Source organism: Xenopus tropicalis, chromosome 5, assembly GCF_000004195.4.
Source record: "Xenopus tropicalis strain Nigerian chromosome 5, UCB_Xtro_10.0, whole genome shotgun sequence".
Lineage (NCBI taxonomy): Eukaryota > Metazoa > Chordata > Amphibia > Anura > Pipidae > Xenopus > Xenopus tropicalis.
Window position 1 is genome coordinate 29,073,482 of NC_030681.2, and position 22,571 is coordinate 29,096,052.

The 22,571-nt window shown below is 36.9% G+C and overlaps 1 protein-coding gene and 1 pseudogene across 1 annotated transcript in view; one reads left to right on the forward strand and one right to left on the reverse strand.

Annotated features, from left to right (window-relative positions):
* Positions 1-22,571, forward strand: part of macrod2 (MACRO domain containing 2) — a 1,296,131-nt gene that overhangs the window by 849,117 nt on the left and 424,443 nt on the right. The gene's annotated exons all lie outside the window — the stretch shown is intronic.
* LOC108647595 lies at positions 5,491-6,781 on the reverse strand (annotated as a pseudogene).

The following is a 22,571-nucleotide window of genomic DNA, read 5'->3' on the forward strand; positions in this document are numbered from 1 at the left end:
GATTCTGTATTTTATAGTTAGCATTTCTAAACATCTTACTTACTTAGCATTGTGGGTAAAACAAATGGTGATTTGGAAACATTTTTGCTCTCTTAGTAAATAAGCCCCTAAAAACTACAGTCAATTCATAAACGTAAAGTCTTTTGAAGACTGAAAAGAATTGTCAAACGAGTCATTTTTTTTTTTTTACATGCACAACAATTTTTTGCCGCACACGGCAAAAAAATGGTGCACGCATAACATACAACATGCACAACATTTTTTCTGGATGGGTGGCATTTTTTTATGCGTGCAGCAATTTATTTTGACGTGAGTGACAATTTTTTGGTGCACAGCACATTTTTACACAACAAATTTTGAAGCTGTTGTGGGAAATAATCCGCGAATGGCAAAACGCCGGAAATTGGCTGGGAATCCATGCCTGCCGAACTATTTCGCCCATCACTATCCTTTGACTTTCAGAAGCCTGCTCCATGTACCCCTAGGGAAATCTGGAAATGCACCGTTTTCTTTAAATGTGGTTAGGAGCCACTAGTCAAAGATTACAAAAAATAGGCTTCAACTAATCAGTAGTGATGAGTGAATGTTTTCTGCTTCGCCTGAAAATTTCACAAAACTGCTGGAAAAATTTGCGAAATGTTGAAAAATCATGAAATGCTTCGAAGTCAATGTGTGTTTATTTTTCTGCCCAAATGACTAAAGACACTATGGTCATTTTTTTCGTGGTGACTTTTTTGCACGATACATTTGAGTCTATGGGCATTTCATCACCACATTTTTTTTCATACAGAATTTCACCACGACTCCATACCTGCCAAATAATTTCACTCACCACTTCTTCATCAAAGGTAATTTTCAGTTTCATTTTAAAAGCAGCGTCTGTAATCCATTTGTGCTTTTTCTAACTGAAGGTCAAAGAGATAGAGGTGCTCTGAAAGAGTCCAAGCACATCACTTTTATCAGGGCTCTTGCTGCTAGCAAAAGTAAAATCTATAGACTGACCTAATCAATGGGTTTTACTACTTCTAACACAAATTATACTCATACCCACGGGGCTCTGCACATGACATATTTTACAAAGGATAATACTGCTCTGGGAAACTGCATGAGAGCTACAAATCCAACAAAAAAAGCAGTTCTTTTATAAATGTAATAATTTATAAAGCAAATCCTTTTCAGAGCAATCATAAAAGTCAGCAATAATTTTGTAGCATCTTTTCCAGACACTTTCAAGTGTGTTGCTAATTTTAGGTCTTAGCAACAGTGTCACTTATACAAACAGTCTTACCAAACCATATCTTAAGGGACATTCTTTACTGTTCAGTTATTTTGATGGTCATCAAGACATCTTACATATAAAAATTTTGGTCAAAGTATTATGACCAAACTAAAATGTAAAGCACAGATCATAAAAGACCAATGTTTTGCCAAGCAACATTTTCGCCGTTTCGCAAATCTTTTGAAAGATTCGCTAATTTTTTGGCAAAGCGAAACAGGACAGATTCGCTCATCAATTTATAGCATGGGAGTAAAGTATAACATACCACATAACTACTTGTTCAACAATATGCTTTTAGCTAAAACACAAAGCACAGGTAATAAAAACGTCTGTTCATGGCCCTGAGTTGTGATAAGTGAATCTGTCCCGTATCGCTGAAAACGTTTGTGAAATGTGAATACAGCACAGCTTTTTGGACGTGCAACTTTTTTGCTGCAACCATAACTTTAGTTTAGAGCTTAATACATAAATCTCACCCAAATTCTGTTAATTCCTATGGTATTTTTAGAAGCTGGTTTATCAAATGAGTTCTAACTTTCACTTATTGATAGATATGCTTCTAAAAACCCCAATGGATGAATAGAATGTGGGTGGGGAGTTTTTATACATTAAGCTCTAAACTCACATTTTGATAAATGTGCCCCTTGGTATAACCTGTTGGAGACTCATGAGACACAGACCCTATCTAGTACAAATAGAGAAATATGATTATACAGTATATACCTACAAAGCAAAACAGTGCTGATAAGGGCTGACTTTGTTCCCATATTTGTGCTAAACATCTTTAGGCTTATGTTGAACTATGGGTTTTTATAGCCCTCCTACAGACCACATTTAGTTTCACTGGGTATCATAAATGCAGTGCATGATTTCTGATCAGCAAACATGAGGAAAACGGTATTCAAAGGTCTATACCTCTGTATATGCAAGTCAGCATTCCAAGGGGAAAATTCACACTTTTTCTATTTCAATACCTATAGGCTGAGGCTACACCTATGTGTAATACAATAAAACACACCTATAATGGGGGCACAAAAAAGCTTTCTTAATTACAAGTATTACAAAATGATGAGTGGCAGTGAAAACAGTGGATCAATAAGGCATTTATTTGTGCTTTGCATGTCTACCATGTGAATACTCATTTACTTGCAAGGTACTTTTTGTTTCTAAATTACACTGTTTACATAGCAAATAATTCACTCTACCATTTAAAACTTTATACTTAAACCAACAAATATTTTTTTTTAGTTGTAATATTGGTGTGTAGGGGCAATCTCAGTGCATTGTGCCTGAGTCTGAGCTTTCAGAAGGAGCCAGCACTACACATTAGAACTGCTTTCAGGTAACCTATTGTTTCTCCTACTCCCATGTAACTGGAGGAGTCCCAAGCCAGACTGATTCTGATATTGACTGGGGGCTGCTATCTTGCTCCCTTCCTATTGTTCTGCTGATTGGCTGCTGGGAGGGGGGTGGTATCACTCCATTTAATAATAATAAGGCTAAGTAAAATATATAAGTACAAAGGAAGTGCAACTCATCTGGCCAAATTATCTACAAGTATACACAAAACAGGAGGATTAATCAATGCACATTCCCTGATCTACTGTTTCTCAAGTAATTTAGTATCTATGCAAGTAAATAGTATTTAGAATCTATGTGTGAATTTACAAAAGCAGGGGTTATTAGTTTCAAAGTTATGATCATAAAATTGACAAGCCACCATACCACGTCAAGGTAAACCCCTATATGGTGGTTCTAACTATTTACTTCTGGTTATATCTCCTGACCAGGGCACTGGTTTTATTCACAGGGCTAAGCCCTCCCCCACCATTAGCTTATAGGAGAGAGATTGGTGAGACCAACACCCATTTTTAAAGGCATAAGGCCACCAATTTTAGAGATGGGTGTGAGGGTGCTACAACCACATGGAAGTTTGGCCATTCTTCCTGCAGAATTACTCTGCTAAAGTAGAAAACTATACAAAAGGGGGTTGGGGAGCACTCCAAGGCCAAGTAAAAGATATAAGTACAATGGAAGTGCAAATCATCTGGCCAAATTAGCTACAAGTATACACAAGAGAGGGGAATTGATCAATGCACATTCCCTGATCTACTGTTTCTCAAGTAATTTAGTATCTATGCAAGTAAATAGTATTTAGAATCTATGTGTGAATTTACAAAAGCAGGGGTTATTAGTTTCAAAGTTATGTTCATAAAATTGACAAGCCACCATACCACGTCAAGGTAAACCCCATATGGTGGTTCTAACTACTGTATTTACCTCTGGTTATATCTCCTGACCAGGGCACTGGGCCCTCTCCCACCATTAGCTCATAGGGGAGAGATTGGTGAGACCAACACCCATTTTTAAAGGCATAAGGCCACTAGTTTTAAAGATGGGTGTGAGGGTGCTACAACCACATGGAAGTTTGGCCATTCTTGGGCCTTTGTGGTCTCGCCACAAATATGAGCCTGACCATGTATTATTAAAAGAGAACTAAAGGTATAATCACTGGAAGGGTGGCCAGGCCAGTGCTCCTGTTTGCTAAAAACTGCTTCGGATTCTTCCATCTGTCAGACCTACCAGAAGTTTTCCAACGCTTACTGGAGACAACAAGATGACAGTGTCACATAAGCGGCTCATACACACAAAACCCACCCGAGGTTTGAACTGGGGGAAGCGTGAGTGGAGAGAAGCCTGTGAGGCAAACAAAATGTAGTACCAAAGGGAGAGGCAAATCGTAGTCGACAGTTCCGGCTCAGAGTCAGGCAGCACAGGTTCAAACCCTAAGTCACGCAGGCAAAACATACTACGGTCGTTAACAAGCAATATACCACGGATAGGCTGCAGGATTAACCACGATAACCAGGCACTGTTCCAACCTGCAAACTGCTTTAAGATTTTTTTATTTATAATTTTGGTGCTACTTTGTGATGCACCATGTAATGATGCTCCATGACACGGTGCCTGTTTGCAAGTGGACATCGTTCTGGCAATGCAAACGCCTGTTTACTAAGCTACACCGGTCAGGAGTGGGATAGGGACATGAGTGGACATTTTCTGGTCCAGGCAGCACATGCGCTGTAGAGTGCCATGTTATAATGTTGTAAATCCTCCAAACACCCATGAAAGTTAATTGTGGGTCTGTTTTATGGGACTGGAAAATCTTATAGGCTCTAGTCAGGGTCAGGTTCTGTTGTTCTATGTATTTGTTGTTTTTGGGCTCCTTCTTTTATTTGTCATTTATTCTGTGCAAGTGTTACTGTTATGGTCTGTAGTATGAGGAAGCCCATAGACTGCTAGTACCAACCTTATAGGTGAAATAGAAGAGCCCTGGCAACCCCTGGTTTTCACCGACGCCCTTTTGGGGCCCCGGACTTTCTGCTGCAGGGAAGACAGGGATTCTAAACACTGCCAAGGTTGATATAAAAATGCAGTACAAAAGGGATCAGGCAGAGGCAACGAGTCAGGCAATGCTCAAAAGGCAGGCATGGAGTTTTAGCGCCAGAATGTGCGCCAACACACGAAGAAGAGGACGAGCCCGGGGACTAGAGGGAAGAGCGCGCGCCAGTTTCCTAGCACTCGTAATACTCACATTATCAAATACATGGGTAAATTCCATACAGTGGTCTGGTAAGATTTGCACCTCCAGGTTATTTTTGGCTGTATTATCTTAGAAAAAGTATCTTCTGCCCAAAGTGTTGGCTTACTGGCTGTTCTTTCTGCTGTAGCTTTTGTATGGGAGAGATCTTCAAGGCCAACATCGATATAATAAAGGCATAAGTGCTTTTCTATGCAAGTTGTAGCAAGTTTATCATTTGGCTTGTGCCCTTTGTGATTACTGTTTGAAATCACCCCTTGCCATCCCTCCCATTGCTGGTGTATTATGGTGAGCATAACTGTTAACTGATATCATCATATATTCATCATATATTAATAAGTGGTAATTGTTGTATTATTTTAGAAAAAGTTTTGGTTGTAGCAACTTAATCATTTGGCTTTTTTTTTGCCCAGAATGATTATTGTGTGAAATCGCCCCCTTGCCATCCCTCCCATGCTGGCTATAGGAATTGACTTAAAATGCCAGCACTGGCGATATTCACAAAATGTACAGGTTCTTTATTTATGTGTTTTATTCAAAGGCAAAGAAAACCAAGTCATTGGCCCTCCCACCCTCCCCACGCCAATAGACTTATGGTTTTTCGGTTTTCTCATTTCTTGTCTTTAATGTCAGTTTTTTTTAGCCCCATTAAATAAAGTTGTCTTTCAAACAGTCTAAGGAATGTTATTGGACCCTGGTTTTATCAATACTTCAAATAGTCCAAAAACAGGTTTGTGGTCCGATTGTCTCATAAGGGAACAAGAGCCATATTTCAGAACATGGATATCATCCTGATTCCGGCTCTTGTACATCACTCGATCAGTGTAGGAAGGCGTCCTCTGTTTCTTACTGGTGTCATAGTCATCGGATCCGATATTAAATCTATATGTGGGGCGGAAATGGATTTCGCCCTCCTTAAATCCTTTGAATATAGAACCTTTAGTCACCTCTTCTGACAGCTGATCGTACTGCAGGAGGGACCTCATATCATTCTCTGGAAGGTTCTCTAGGATGGAATCAACTTCACTCCGACTCTTGCTCAAGCGGAAATTGAAGTCCCCAAACCAGAAGACTTCGTCAAACCGGCTCGTCGCATCGTCGGGATCAGAGTAAACGGGGTTTGTGTCAGGAACATTTTTTGGGAGCTGCAGATCTTTGATTATTTTCTCATAATTTTGGATTCTTTGCTTTACTTTGGAATCTCCTGCCGCAAAGTGGGCATTGATAAAAAGGAATGAGGTTCCAAAGAATGTACATGAAGCAGCCACAGCCCCTTTGGTCTTAATCAGTGGGAAGAATCTCGTAGTGACAGTTGCACATTCAACCTCAGAGCAGAACCACACGAGATCTCGCCTGATAAACAGAGACAGGTACAGGACACCGTGAGCTGCTGAGTGGAGCAAGACATAACGATGCCCCAGTGTCAGCTGCAGACGGTTTTGCCATTCTTGCCTGTTGGGGCAGCCTTCTTGCACTCCGATTACATACATGTCTTGTGCAGACTCGGCGCCCAATGGAAATAGGAAATCATCCAGTCTCTCTGGAAGATCCTTTTTTTCATTCATATTCCAGGTGGCAATAAATATCCTCAGAGTTTTTTGTGGAAGATGTCGTTGCAGTTCCTCTTCTCCAAGTAAGCCTTGACCAACCAAGGGCCTCTCTTCTAGATGCCTCTTATGGCTGGTCTGGCTGGGAGAAACACCAGTGAGCTTTTTAGCAATGTTACTCCAACACCAGTCAATGGCGAATACAAAGATAAATACAAGGAGAGCAAAGAGATAAACTAACAAGTTCTCCTCATTCTCTTCATCTTCGTCATTCTCTATATCTTCATATTCTGGGTTTCCTTTGTGAAACTCCAGTGATGTGTGACGGGTATAAAGAAGGGCTGTGAATATCATTACTGATATTAGATGGGCCCAACCCGCCCCCCTTCTGTAGGGATGTCCCCAATAACGGCCAACAGTCCAGTTAATGGTAACTGCCAAGGAAAATACCATTAGGATAACTGAACCCAATGGGTAGATCTCTTCAATTTCTGTATCTTTAACATTTCTCAATAATTCAAATTCTTCTGGTGTCAGAATTACTTTCTGGGTCAGTGATGATCTATCAGATGAATGAAAACATTGTTCCAATAGGATAAGTAAAGCAATGAAAGGTGGAAAATTCATTGTTAAGGAAAGGTTGCTGAGCTCTAGTCAGCAGATGTTGTTCGAAGCAAGTCTCACTTCGAACTGAGCTCTGTGCCCAGTGTCGGCCTTATATAGCCTGTGGTTGCCATGGTAACTGCATACTAATGAGCTTGTGTTTACTTATCAGTGATGTCACAATGCAGTTGCTATGGCGACCACACAATAGAAGATAAGAAAACTGATCTTATCAGTGTTGCCATGGTGACCGCATACTAATGAGCTTGTGTTTACTTATCAGTGATGTCACAATGCAGTTGCTATGGCAACCACACAATAGAAGATAAGCAAACTTATCTTATCAGAGTCTTATCAGTGTTGCCATGGAGGCCGCATACTAATGAGCTTTTGTTTACTTGTGGTTGCTATGGTGATCACACAATAGAGCTAAACAGCAAACTAACCCTAGTATTGTCTTTAACCCTTTCACTCCTAGAAGATTTGGGGCTGCTGGTACTTGTATTGCCAGTCAATTTTTGAACATTTTGTGTTCTTTTACGTTATGGGGGCAATTTTACCAAAAAAAACTATATATCATTTTTTATTGAGGACAACTTAAGCTTTCTAAACAACGAATCACATTTTTTTTTCTGTGACACAATTTTTGTGCAAAAAAGTCAAATCAACCTTAGTAAATGCCCCCTTAGATGTAAATATAAGTTACCGGTGCAAACAGCCAATCATTTTTATTGTTTCAGAGCACTGAAAATGTTGAATTTTCGCACAAATACTTTTATTTTGTCTCATATTTATTGATTCTGATTTATATTCTGATTTGTAAAGTTTTAAGCAGGGTGCAAAATGCCAAAAAATATTTTACTCGCCTTGTCCTGCAGGTTGTACCCTACGACACAACCTTTTACACTAAAATGGTGTGCAAATGGGATTTTTACCACACTCTGAACCATGTGCTACTTCCTTTATTGGTACTGTTTCCAAAGTGAGAAGTCCTAGCATATCAATTTGTTTAGTAACTCTAATTTTCAACATCATTTTTGCTATTCAGAAGTTGGTTAGGCCATAACTTACATGAATATGCTATATAAGAAAGCTATATGACATTTGTTCTGGTGGTTCCTTGTTCTATTGTTTTGGGTCCCTTGGTGGGACCAGGAGGAACAGAGGCTTGGTCCTTATACTACAAATGGGACTAATGTAAAAAACAATATTGTTAAATTTAAATTAATATTATTCAGTTGAGAACTGAGAACATTATTAGAAAACATATAGAGTATAATATAATGCAAATAAAGAAAAAACTTGTTACTGGTTAGTGACCACCAAAAAGGGTTTAATCTTTGTGTTAATTGAGTATGAAATACAGATTAAGTGGTGCTTAAGTTTGCTACCAACATAATAAACTGTGTGAGGTTATTTCTGTTATTACCAACACCTGAATTCCCCTTTAATACACGGAGAGGCCCATTACCAGCATTCTTCTTAACTCATTTCCACAAATGTCAGTCATTTATCAAAGGATCTGAATTTAAAAAGCACAAATGAAAAAAAAAGTTGTGAAAAAATGCAAAAAAACGTGATTTTTGCGTATTGTCATACAAAAGCCAGTTTCAAAAAACCCCTGAAAACCCCTAAATGCCCCTCATAGTGTAAATTAACTTAATGTTAAAACATTGTTTTAGCTCAGGGTTATCAGTGCTGTGCAGACTGCCCCCCCCCCCCGCTTTAACCCCTTCCTGACAGACGCACTGCTAATACTTTCGCCCATTGCTAATACTTTTGCCCATTGCCTTTACATTACAGACATTCTTAAAATCGGAACAGGGTGGGGAGAAAGAGAGACCACATATCACACCATAATGTGTAAAATAATGCTTATTATTGTCTATTTCTAAAGGTGGTATTTATATATATATATCAATATATATTGACATTTGTGTCTAAATAAACTTTTTTGACTTTTATATTCCCTTGGAGTGCTTTCTGCGAGACTTTATATATATATACAGTATATAATAAGAGAAAAAGAGGTTATACGGCATTCCTAGAGAGACATGTTCCTGTAAGTGACAACCTTGCAGTTATATGGCAGCTACTACTGCCTGTGGCAGTCATGTTACTAGAGAGATCATGCAGCCCTATTAAGGAATAGGTACAGTAGCACAAGCTAATAATTCTATACATATTGGGTAGTGCTTCAGTAGCCTCCCTGTGTGACATGTTTGAGTTGGTCCCCACTTCATTAGGTAAAAGCCTTACTATTATCTGCTGAATCTCCAGCCCCAATAGCAAATTTCATTCTTTTGATAAAATGTCAATTTCAACTCAATTCACAGAGCTGTTACTGTAATTGTAACCCATGTTAAAACTGAGCTATCCAACTCCCCAACTCCCATGCTGCTGAAGAACTCTGGGAAACAAAGGTCTCTCCTTCATGCATGATTTCTTAGATCTGGATGGTGACTGAAAGCGTCAGTGGGTTAAACATCTGTTTAACCCACTCTGACCTGTTTTGTGGTCATATCATTAAAATCCCAACAGCAAAGAGAATAATTATACCGTTACTGCTCGATTCTACTGTATTTATAATTCATTATGTTAACTAGATAATGCAAGAATTGGTAGCAGTAAGCCATTCTTTGGTGCTAGGTAATGGTAAAAATACAGTTATTTTAATATACAAACAATAAAATAAAAAAGGCAATATGTCTGTGTCTACTAAAGACAAACCCATTCAGTTCATAATATATTTATACCATATATTTATGCACCATTTCCTATTCTTACAGTATTTTTTGCTTCCTAATATCACATCAATTAAACTGAAAACATTAGTTTAAACCAAAGCTCTAACCCGGATGAAAACACAGCAAGAGTGAAATTATATAATTCCATCCTTTGCTTTACTTGTTCCAATTGCTTTGGTGTTCATGTTAAATAACACATGGGTTCCTCTGCTTCACAGAATGATTCCCTTGTACTGCACGGCAAGATCATATTGCTGTTATACAGTACCTGGAAACCCAGCTGCAAGGGGAACGGAGCAATGATCCATGAGAGAATAATCTGCCCGCCAGAAGGGCTAAGGAAATTCAATGCTTCAGAAAGTTGGGGAAAAAAATGTGCTTGAACATTATGTTCATAAATCAAAGGTTCTACATAATAATCAGAATGATATATATTCTTTCCAACAATTGTCATTAAATATTAGTGATTGTCAGGGAGATGAGCCGCTTTGTTCATGGCCAAAAGGATTACTGCTTAATGTGGTACTTCAACTTTACATTTACTTTAATATGTTATAGAATTCCCAACTCTTAGAAACCTTTAAATTGTTCTTTTTCTTAAAAGTATTTTTTTTTTTTTGCATTATTTAATTTCCCTTCTGCCTCTTTCTAGGTTTTATATGGGGGTCACTGACCCCAGCAGCCATTGCTAGGCTACAATTTCATGTTTGTTGATGTTTATTTTTCCATTTAGGCCTTTTTTCTATTCAAAAAGTCTCACTTTTAAATCATTGCTTGGTTGCTAGTGTAAACTGAACCCTAGCAGCCTGCAATTTCATATTGGAGAAGTGACTGTACAAAAAGCTAAATAATTAAAAAACCACAAAAAAATAAAAAATGAAGAACATTTTGAAAATTGTCTCAGAATATAAATGTTGTGAGTGTCTTGCAGTGGTACTTTTTGTCCCAGAGAACCCCATCCTTCTGAATCTTTTAAAACTGAAGCCATCATCCTCTAGGTTTCTTCTATACCATGTGTTCTCTCTTGTGCAGTTTTTGGCGTAAAGTATTGAATGACTAAGTGACAAGTCACCAACAGAAATGCTGAGTGCTGTTTAGGTTGGAGAAGAAAGCAGTACAAGTACTAGTAATTAAAGTATTTGCTTGGTATGAGCCTACTCAAACCTTCTTATTATTCTAGACTGTAACCCTGTAATATCCTGCCTGGAGTTGAACCAGTGGCCTGCAGTTTGCTGTATAGTCTCTTATAGCACCACTCAGAGAGCTAAGGTCCTGGTTCCCCCCATGGTGTTCGTACATATTCATAAACATGTAGAAGAATGAAGCTTAGAACCTTTGAAGAAACCTAGATTTGTTGCATTTTTGTTGTACCCTATGGAATGCTGAAATCTGATTTACCAGATAAAAGGGTGGGCTATTCCATGTGTGTGTGCGCGGGGGGGGGGGGTGATTTTTGTGAACTACAAGTATTTGTTAACATTCTCTTGGAGGATATGATGGTCCCTGAAAAGTGTTGTAATATGTGGTGTCCAAATTAATGATATATGGTAACATGAAACGCACATGAAGCTGAACCCTGAGATATACAGGGCGACTGCATGCTGGGGTCCGATGATTTTTTTTAATCAAAAATACTTGTTGACATCATCATGTTTTAGAGAAAGGCAACTCTCATTTGGTTGCATTCAGCCATACTTTGTTACAAGACAAAGAATAACACTTTCTGTATATATAAGATCCATTTATGTTACTTTGTGGTACAGGTATGGGACCTGTTATCCAGAATGCTCGGGACCTGGGGTTTTCCGGGTAAGGGATCTTTCTGTAATTTGGATCTCCATAACTTAAGTCTACTAAAAATCATTCAAGTACTGAATAAACCCAATAGGATTGTTTTGCCTTCAATAAGGGGTAATTATATCTTAGTTGGGATCAAGTACAAGGTACAGTTTTATTATTACAGAGAAAAGGGAATCATTTAACCATTAAATAAACCCAATAGGGCTGTTCTGCCCCCAATAAGGGGTAATTATATCTTAGTTGGGATCAAGTACAGGTACTGTTTTTATTATTACAGAGAAAAGGGAATCATTTAACCATTAAATAAACTAAATAGGACTGTTCTGCCCCCAATAAGGGGTAATTATATCTTAGTTGGGATCAAGTACAGGTACTGTTTTATTATTACAGAGAAAAGGGAATCATTTAACCATTAAATAAACCCAATAGGGCTGTTCTGCCCCAATAAGGGGTAATTATATCTTAGTTGGGATCAAGTACAGGTACTGTTTTATTATTACAGAGAAAAGGGAATCATTTAACCATTAAATAAACCCAATAGGGCTGTTCTGCCCCCAATAAGGGGTAATTATATCTTAGTTGGGATCAAGTACAGGTACTGTTTTATTATTACAGAGAAAAGGGAATCCTTTAACCATTAAATAAACCCAATAGGGCTGTTCTGCCCCCAATAAGGGGTAATTATATCTTAGTTGGGATCAAGTACAAGGGACTGTTTTATTATTACAGAGAAAATGTGCATTATTTGATTATAATGGAGTCTATGGGAGATGGCCTTCCCATAATTCTGAATAACGGGTTTCCGGATAATGGGTCCCATACCTTTACATCTTTACACACCCCTCACTGGAGTTTTAGTGCCTCTCTTGTGCATAGAGCTGTTTGCTTGTAACCTGTTTTTGGCTATATTTTTTCAGTGCAAATATTGATTTTTTTATAGGAGAATTTTTTTTATATTTAATGTAGTTTCTTTAAACTAGGAAAAACATTTAAGAAAGTACTGGCCATGCTTTATTTTAAGAATTTTACAATTTATTGATTTTCTTTACAAGGAGGGAAGAAATAGTTACAGCATATTTGTATTGGCACTAAAAGCCCTCTAGGACATACAATCTCATCTTCTGGCCACTGATTTCTCTGAGATGGGGCTTATGTTGATTTGTATGGAATGAAGTCTATGCTTCAGGGTTCTTACTCTTTGCAAAAGAATCTGAAATCTATGAAATAAATCATACTATGCAGACTGATGTTCTCCAAACTTTTGAACCCCTGTGTTTTCCCTAGAAAAATAATAAATAGAGAATAACATGGCATGTGGAAATATTTTCAGTCTGCATATGTAGTACAGGTATCAGACCCCTTATCCGGAAACCCGTTATCCAAAAAGCTCCGAATTACGGAAAGCTCCTCTCCCATAGACTCCATTTTAATCAAATAATTCAGAATTTTAAAACTGATTTCCTTTTTCTCTGTAATAATAAAACAGCACCTTGTACTTGATCCCAACTAAGGTATAATTACCCCTTATTGGGGGCAGAACAGTCCTATTGGGTTTATTTAATGGTTAAATGATTCCCTTTTCTCTGTAATAATAAAACAGTACCTGCACTTGATCCCAACTAAGATATAATTACCCCTTATTGGGGGCAGAACAGCCCTATTGGGTTTATTTCATGGTTAAATGATTCCCTTTTCTCTGTAATAATAAAACAGTACCTGTACTTGATCCCAACTAAGATATAATTACCCCTTATTGGGGGCAGAACAGCCCTATTGGGTTTATTTAATGGTTAAATGATTCCCTTTTCTCTGTAATAATAAAACAGTACCTGTACTTGATCCCAACTAAGATATAATTACCCCTTATTGGGGCAGAACAGCCCTATTGGGTTTATTTAATGGTTAAATGATTCCCTTTTCTCTGTAATAATAAAACAGTACCTGTACTTGATCCCAACTAAGATATAATTACCCCTTATTGGGGGCAGAACAGCCCTATTGGGTTTATTTAATGGTTAAATGATTCCCTTTTCTCTGTAATAATAAAACAGTACCTGTACTTGATCCCAACTAAGATATAATTACCCCTTATTGGGGGCAGAACAGCCCTATTGGGTTTATTTAATGGTTAAATGATTCCCTTTTCTCTGTAATAATAAAACAGTACCTGTACTTGATCCCAACTAAGATATAATTAATCCTTATTGGATGCAAAACAATCTTATTGGGGTTAATTAATGTTTTATTGATTTTTAGCAGACCCCTTATCTGGAATACCCTTGGTCCTGAGCATTCTGGATAAAGGGTCCTATACCTGTATAATACTTTATTTGGCTTCAACATACCAACATCTTTTGCAGCTGAGAAAAGAGATTCAGTTGAATACTTACATCCATCCTTATTACCATTGAGCCTAAACTCTGAGGTCCCTACCACATACACATTCAGTAGGGTCAATTCTTATCTGAAGTCCATAAACTGGTTGTCTTAATTAAGTACAGCATGTGGGAGAGTGCCAGGGTACCTGAAAGAAACCCAACTATGCACATAAACTGTCCATCTGCCCTTAATGGAGAAGGAAAGGTAAAATCTAAGTAAGCTTTATCAGAAAAGTCTATGAAATACAGTCATAAACACTCACAGAAAAGCTGCACTGAGTCCTCTATCAAAAAAAACACAGGATTTCTTGTCTTCTTCTTTGGAAACATGTTCTTAGGGTATCTGACTTCCTCTCTCAGAAAAATCCTTCATTCCCGGGGCCAGAGCCTGCACAGTTCTTTCCCCTCACCCCTCTCCTGCTCCCCCCTCCCATAAGAATACATAAAACTCACTCCCTCCACCCCTAGGAAAGCTAAAATGGCCGTTGCAATCTTTAACAAACAGAGAAAGCTTCCAGGGATGTTTACTCGGGTATGGTAACGCTTTCTGCAGAATAAATATAGTGTTCTAGGTGGCACTAATGTGGCAAATCTATTGGCGATAAAATTCCCAAATGACTTTGCTTCTCCTTTAAGGGGACGATAATCACCCAGTAACTTGGCAGTTTTCAATGGCAATTTTTTTTTAATTCAATTTACTTTGTTTTTTTCTGAATCTCTAACTGTCTCATTTGGAAAACCTGAATTCAAAAATAACTGTGATCAGTAGTAATGAACAGACTTTTTTTGTGTCAGAATTTTGTGATTTGATATTGACAATTTTTTTTGTATGAAACTGCAGCTACAATTTGCCTAGAAAAAAAATGCCCATTGACACCAAAGTATTTTGTGCATTTTGGCAAAAAATCACCCATTGGCCTTGATGCATTTTGTGAACTTTTGCAGTCTTGCAACTTCTTCTGCAGTTTTGCAAATTTTTCAGCATCATGTTTTTGCTGCGAAAACTTGAATTGGGAGAAAAAAACTTGATTGATAAATCTGCCTCCTAGTTATTTAAGACTATTGGATTCTAGTGTATAGTTAGAATAAAAACAATAGCTGAGTTATTTACAAAAAAAATAATATAGTTAAAAAGTAAAAATATATAGATGATTTATATGTTATTACATGGCTTTATATAAATGTTCTGCGCTGAAACATTCAACTAAACTACTCCTTTTCACCCAGTTACAAAACTGAGTCATACATCAAAGGAACTGTGTTATTAAACCTTTAATAGGTCAATACTGAAAGGGAAAGAAAGCACAAAACAACAAGTAAATATGTGCCATGGTCAAACACGGAAAGAGATAAAATACTGCACCTTTCAGCTAATAATCTGAACTTCCATTACCACTCAGCCATAAACTGAATTATCAGTGACGTACAAGCAGGATTATTCTTGCTGCCTCTTGCATCATATATCTAAACGCTGACACTTAATTATTTTGTCCCACACTAGATCAAGTTTTACTACAGCCACAAAGATTAGCACTGTTTTATATTGGGGATATTCACAGGATAAACAATACAATTATGTGCAAGAGTTGGTTACAATTCCTCCTGGGGAACAAACACGCTAATGGCTATTTTAGGCATGTTGTTTCTTACTAGAAGTTCCAAGGCAGCGGTTTTCATTTTTAAGGGAAGCATTGCAGTGCCAAAAATCACAACAATGGGTTTTACTGACTGTAACCGTTTTTTTTAACCTCATAAATTGATATATTAGCATGTCATTTTATTTTAATACAATGAATAAATAATCATAATAAATAATGATAAAATCAATAAAATAAAAATAGAATGAATGAAAATAAATAGAATCGAAAGGACGCTATCTTTGTATAAAAAAAATGCATCAGTTGAGCACAATTGTTTAGTTAATTAAATAAACATAGACATACATTAATTTATGTTTGCAAAAAGATTCAGTTTCGTTAGAAATATTTATTTCAATTTGCTTCCTTCCTGTAACTATATTCTAGATATCAGTATACTTGAACCAAATTGCAGAGAAATGGAACTCGCTCCTTGGTCCACCATAAAACTTGTCTTTATTGCAGAAATCTAAACTTTATTGTTTTAGACCTCTGCAATAAAGAAAAGTTTTATGGTGGACCAAGGAGCGAGTTACATTTATCTGCAATTTAGTTTGATGTTCCCCCTTAAGCTACGGGTTTGGGGCGCTGCACCCGAACCACCATATCTCTTCGGCAGTATTTTGAAGCTTTGAGTTGGAGGTGGAGGGTGCGGGGTTTTTACACCCAGACGAGTTAAGTTACTGGGTGAGCTACTGTTTTATTAGTTCTACACAGACTTTTAGGGAAGAAGAGCCTGGGGTTTATACACCTGGGCTAATATTAATTAACGGTGAGCCCTTGAAGGTTTCCCTCCTCCATTTTGGTTAAGAACTGAGCCACTTAACTTTCATAACGGTGCTTTTTTTGGCACAACAGAGCCTTTTTTGACACGACCGCAAATTTCCCATATTGACAGATTGAGGCACAAAAAAAATTTGCCAATGGTGAGAAGTGGAAATCCACTGCCAATCCATGTCTGGTGAAAAAAAAATCGCTCATTGCTATTCTTTTCTAAAATACAGGTATGGGATCCCTTATTCGGAAACCCATTATCCAGAAAGCTCAGAATTACGGAAAGCCCGTCTCCCATAGACTCCATTTTAATCAAGTAATTCAGAATTTAAAAAACGATTCCCTTTTTCTCTGTAGTAATAAAACAGTACCTTATAATTGACTTCAACTACAGTAAGATATAAATAATCCTTATTGGATGCAAAACAATCCTACCGGGTTAAATTAACATTTTATATTTTAGTAGACTTAAGGTATAGAGATCCAAATTACGTAAAAGACCCCTTATCTGGAATACCCTTGGTCCCGAGCATTCTGGATAACTGGTCCTATACCTGTACTAGGTATTGTTGCTTCACAACCTTTAACCTTGGAAATAAACTGTAAACAGATACTATCATTGTGTGCAGTAATTTGTATTCTACGCAGAGTTCCTAGAGATTTTAACACCAGAGGCAATTCTATTTCCCACAAGTCAGCGCTTAATAATTCCCTGGCATTTCCAATGGGGAAATTTGCAAACAATCGCAGCGACTTCCCGCCCAATGGATTTTTCTTTAAGCAACTCCAATAGTTTTGAATGGCAATACTTTCTTTGTAACATCGCTCAAAAAAGGGTCTTGTAGTGATTCGGAAAAGCTTTAGGTTTAGGACTTATTTTAGTGTCAATGAAAACTTGTAAACTTGTGACTATAGTTTGGTAGCTGATGCGACTAGTAAATGATCATCATTGCTCCTTTAATTTGTATTTACAGTTTATTTACAACTTGTACCCAGGAGAACCAATTCAGAGAGATGTTAGAGCTGCTGCTGATCACTAACACCCCAGAGGGCAAAATAGTGTTCAAAACAACTGAACACATTTTATCCAACTGACAACACTTTCCTGCCAGTCAGGAGAACTTACCTAACAATGAAGAAATTGTGTAAATGTGCTAAAATTTGAATTCCTGGGAATCCTTAAGGAATGTCCAATTCAAACTGTAGTAAATCTGACCCAGGGTATTGCTATATTGGTCAATAGGCAAAAGTTAATTTTCTGCTTCTTTTTTCTGGAGACATGGGTCAAAAAAAATTCATTCTTATGGGCACAACATCAAGCCATTCTCTATTATCTTGGGCATTAGTTGAGCTCTGAGCCTTCCTTTTTTCTTATCTTTTGAGAAGTTGTGCACAACATGGTGGGTTGGCCTGAGAGGAACACTTTACCAGTGTTGGAAACACATTATTAACCTTTAATCCAAAGTCATTATGGAAATGAGTTTATGTGTGAATATAACTGTTCTGCATTGTTTTCACTTATTACAATGTGTGTGAAATGCAGTGCCATCTGGTTCCTATTGTAATATTAATTAAAGCTCAACTTCTACCCTCCATTGCTCAGTAGATGCCTTACATGTTCATTAAAGGTGGCCATACACATGTAGATTTGTAAAAGATGTTTCTTTATCATATGACTGTGCTTATCATTTAAAAGTACAATTTGTCCATCAGCAAAAATGATCATTTCAAGAGATATTAGGGCTGATTCACTAAAGTGCGTTAAAACGTGCGCTATTTATAGCGTGCGTTAAAAAGTTTATCGCGTCTAAATTTTCGCCACTTAACACTCAATTCACTATAAGCATACTTGCGTTAATTTATGCACGATGCTGCATGCGGCGTTTACCGCATGCGCGCTAATTAACGGCTATTATTATGTGCGCTAATAGTCGCCGCGTATAAATAGTAGCCACATATAAATATTTATATGCTACTATTTATATGTGGCTACTATTTATATGCTACTATTTATATGCTACTATTTATATGCGGCTACTATTTATATCCTACTATTTATATGCGGCAAACTGGAGGCTACATCACTCTAGGGCCAACACAGACTTGAATAAATAACACTGCAAAGTCCATATTTTATTGCCAAAAGCTCATTAACTGTACTTTTCTATAATTACCGCCTGCCTCAAGTAGGTGTTAATTTTAGCATAGTCTAATGCAATATTTAGCGCATCTTAGTGTTTGTGAATCATGCGTTAGTAGTATTTTCTGCGCGCTTATTAACGCATGCTATAATACTGTAGTGAATCGCGCGCTAATTGTCGCGTCTATTTTAACGCAAAAAAGCATGCAATAAAAATTAACGCACTTTAGTGAATCAGCCCTATTGTCTAGTTGAAGTCCAAACCAGAAGAAGATGTGACGTAGAACCTGTTTGGTGTATCCTTGGTGTCGGATGAAATATCGCTAGATATACGATCATTCAGTGCACACCGACTTTGCGATAATTCAAAATTTTGTCAGATCACACTGAAATTGCCCGTCAAGTAAAGATAAATCATTACGTGTATAGCCAGCTGAGATCTCTAAAAGTATTTACTTTCAGAGAAGATGTTCTTTTCTTTGTATTGTATACTGCGTATTTAATTAAGGTATTGACATGAAGCATAAGAAGAAGCAGTCATGTGCATGTCTAGCTTTTGTTGAGCTTTCAGTCGGACAACAAAGGTAATTGACTAATTGTATAATTATATGGGATCCAAGCAAAAAAGCTACTCTTGTAATTTGGGTAATTTATGCAATCAAGGAATAAGAGTAAATTTCATTTGTTTATGTTTTCTGTCTTTCTGTTGGTTTTCTCCATTGTTAGTTCAAGAAGGCCTGTTATGTTCCAATCTGTGGCATTTGGTGGTTTTATTCTCATGTTACAGCACATAAAGGCAAGCTATATCAACACGCAAGGAAGTATAAATCAAAGGTAATCCCTTTCAGTCAGGGAAATTTGGCGCTACATACTGCTTACTTCTTTACTAGAGAAATTCTGCTGGATTAATTCTCCTTATATATACAAGCACGAATGAAGCACTGGAAAACTTCACTTTGTTTTCCCTAGTACATCTAAAAATAAATAAATAAAAATACAAGAGTGTTTTACAAGTCCTTGGGGACTCACTTGGGAAAACACAAGGCAGTAAGAAAACTGTGTTACCGAAGGTTTATTAGTGTAGTTTTTATGTAATGCAGTTTACTAAATCATCGCAAAACGGTACATTTGTGTTATAATTTTACAGTGTACTGAAATATACCAATCAGCCAGATTCCTCTTGTCTATGACTGCTAGCCCAGCTGTTACTTTCTGTCTCTCTTCTTGCCTGGTACATTGTTCTAAAGATGGCTTCCTGAGTTACCTTAATATTCTTCCAGTGGAAAAGGACAACAAATAAACATACTTCATTTAAAGTCAGACACATATTGGCAATCAACCCAAAGGTTAAATAATTTCATTTAATCTTATCTGTCAATTATTTGACTGATTTGAGAAAAAAAACTGTATTGCTAAGATATGTACAGTCATATCCAGAAGTATAATGCAATGTGCTAAGTGTAAGCCGTCATGTTTGTATCACTGTAATATTGGGCCGTGTTGTATATAAAGAGCTTCATGTTTCTGTCCTTGTCTGCTTCTCTGCCGAAGAGAACTTCAGTTGGTTTTTATCAAGCAATAGATTAGATACATGGGACAATGTGTCCTCTACTGTTAATTTAAAGATATTAGATATTATCAGTGCTGTGTGGCTACCATGAGGCCGATACCTTCAGTTTCATGAGTGTTCAACTCTCTTCCAAACTAATTTGGAACTATTTTCTTCGCCAGAAATGGATTTGCACCGAAAATCCACATTTCACCATCAGCAAATTTGCAGAGACAAAAAAGTTGCCAAAAAAAAATGTCGCTGAGACAAAAAACGCCATTGACTTTAATGCTTTTGGAGTAATAAACAATTGCATGTAAAAAAAATGCCATGCACAAAAATTGTCACGTGTAAAAAAAAAAGTCACCCGTTGATGGCAATGCCTTTTGCAAATTTTTCGGAGTTTCACAAATTTTCTAACGAAGCGAAATGGGACAGATTCGCACTACTGATAGCATTTCAATTACTATTGTTTTGTTAGAACATAGAAAGTGAGCTCCACAAAAAAGCATCTCTTTATTTATTATGCTGTGTAAAAAAGGCAACAAAATTCACCATACATTGCCAGGCTTTGCCACGTAAAAATGGCGTCAAATCTGCATAATTATTTAACGTGTTTTTCTTCCACCAGGACTTATGTAAAATCATGGCATAAAAACTGGCATTTGGATGACGAACTTCGCAATTTATTTTACACAGCTTTTTACACCATTTTTCTGGTGAATTTCATTTTACATAGCATAATAAATAGGCCCCTATGTGTAATTATCCCATAATTGTCCCAGACTGAATCAGTCAGTATGCCCATGAGTTTTCATTGCAAGCTAGAGCCTCCTACATTGGTGATGCACTTGGACCACAATGTAATAGGAATGTGTAATGTTGTTTGAGTTCCTATGACAAAAGTTGGCCAGATCTGTCAGAAAGTAAGAAGAACAAGATGGGCAACAAATAATCCAACATCTGCTCTCTTTGGGACCTATTGTTCTTTCCTTATAAAGGAACAACTGCTTCATATTTTCTCCTGCAAGCAGAAGACAAAAGATGACAATAGCAGTTGATTTACAAATTAGGAAGAGATTAATCCCAACTATGTTTGTCCTGACACAAAATATAAGTAGGGGTTGATTCGGGGTATTACTAGTAAATACCCTGTTATAGAATAAATGGATATTTATATTTTTAATACAAAAGTCTCACCATTTGCATTGGGGATTAAGGCATTGAGGGCATTCAGGAATATTTTGGAAACCTATTTATATATTTAGAACTCAGTCGTACTGTAGAAGTGTATATCCCAGAATGCCAGCACCTGCTGCACCAATGGTAATTATGCCTTTGCTTTGCTGGTAAATAATTAAGAATATAATAAAATGGTAAACAGTTAAATCTCTGTTTATAAGAGACTTTTTTTCTGTTTGCCCTAACTGTTCTCATGGAGAAGAATAAACATATTCTGAATAAAACTTCTGTTCACACCAGAGGGAGTACTTATAAATTAGGGAAAATACCATTTATCTAGTAGAGAATTTTTCCTTCTTGTCAGCCATAAACACTGGGAATAAACACAATCATTTCTTCATTTAGCACATGAATACATATTTTTCTCTAAATGGTTCTTTCGTATTCACCCTAAATCTTGTTCAGACAACTGAACGTGAGTCATGTTCCACAGCCTAGGGGAGTTGAAATGAAAAATAATGAGACAAATTAGTTAAATTTTACACAACAGTAAGCCCTACCAGAGCCTGATTTATAGTCTCTGTGCCTGAAAACTTCAATAAACCACATACAATGCTACATTATGTAATTTTCAATTTAAAAGTGCTTTATCCCAACCTCAAATTGTAGGTTTCTCAGAATGCTTTTTAATGTTACTTCTCGCAAATATACAGTGGCCTTTGCCTTTTCTCTAATGTCAGCCTGCTTTCTTCATTTTCTCGGATTCCTCCTGATTACTGTATTTGGTGGGGTGCTTGGCTGTATGTGCTTGAACTTGGAATAAAGATGCTGCTTTAAACTCTGGTTTTCATCTAAGAAGGCACAGTCTATCAATTTTCCCCTGAAGTTATTTTGTTATTTTTCTCAGTCTCTTAAAAATATTCCAGACTGTTGAATACAAAAAAAATAAGCATTTTTCTAAATATCGTGCACCAGTTCAAATTCAAATAAATAAGATGCATAGATATTGTACATAGTTAATTTTGTGCGAACGGAATATTCCTAGATCAGCAGTAAAATAGTACATAGTATTTTTCAAGGCAAGTCATAAGCTATTAAACTCAAAATAGTGAAAAAGCTACATTTTACTATATTTTTCCCATTCTTTGAGATTTCTTTTATTCAGCAATATTGTGACACTACTAAAAAAAAGTAAAGTTTGCATTTGTACATTGTGATATTCATGTTATTCTTAAAGCAGATCATGGTTAGGGAAAGAGGTGCAATGGATATGTTGTCATCAGTAGGCGTTTTACTTCACGGCAAATTTAAGAGCTGCATAATTTAGCTAAAAT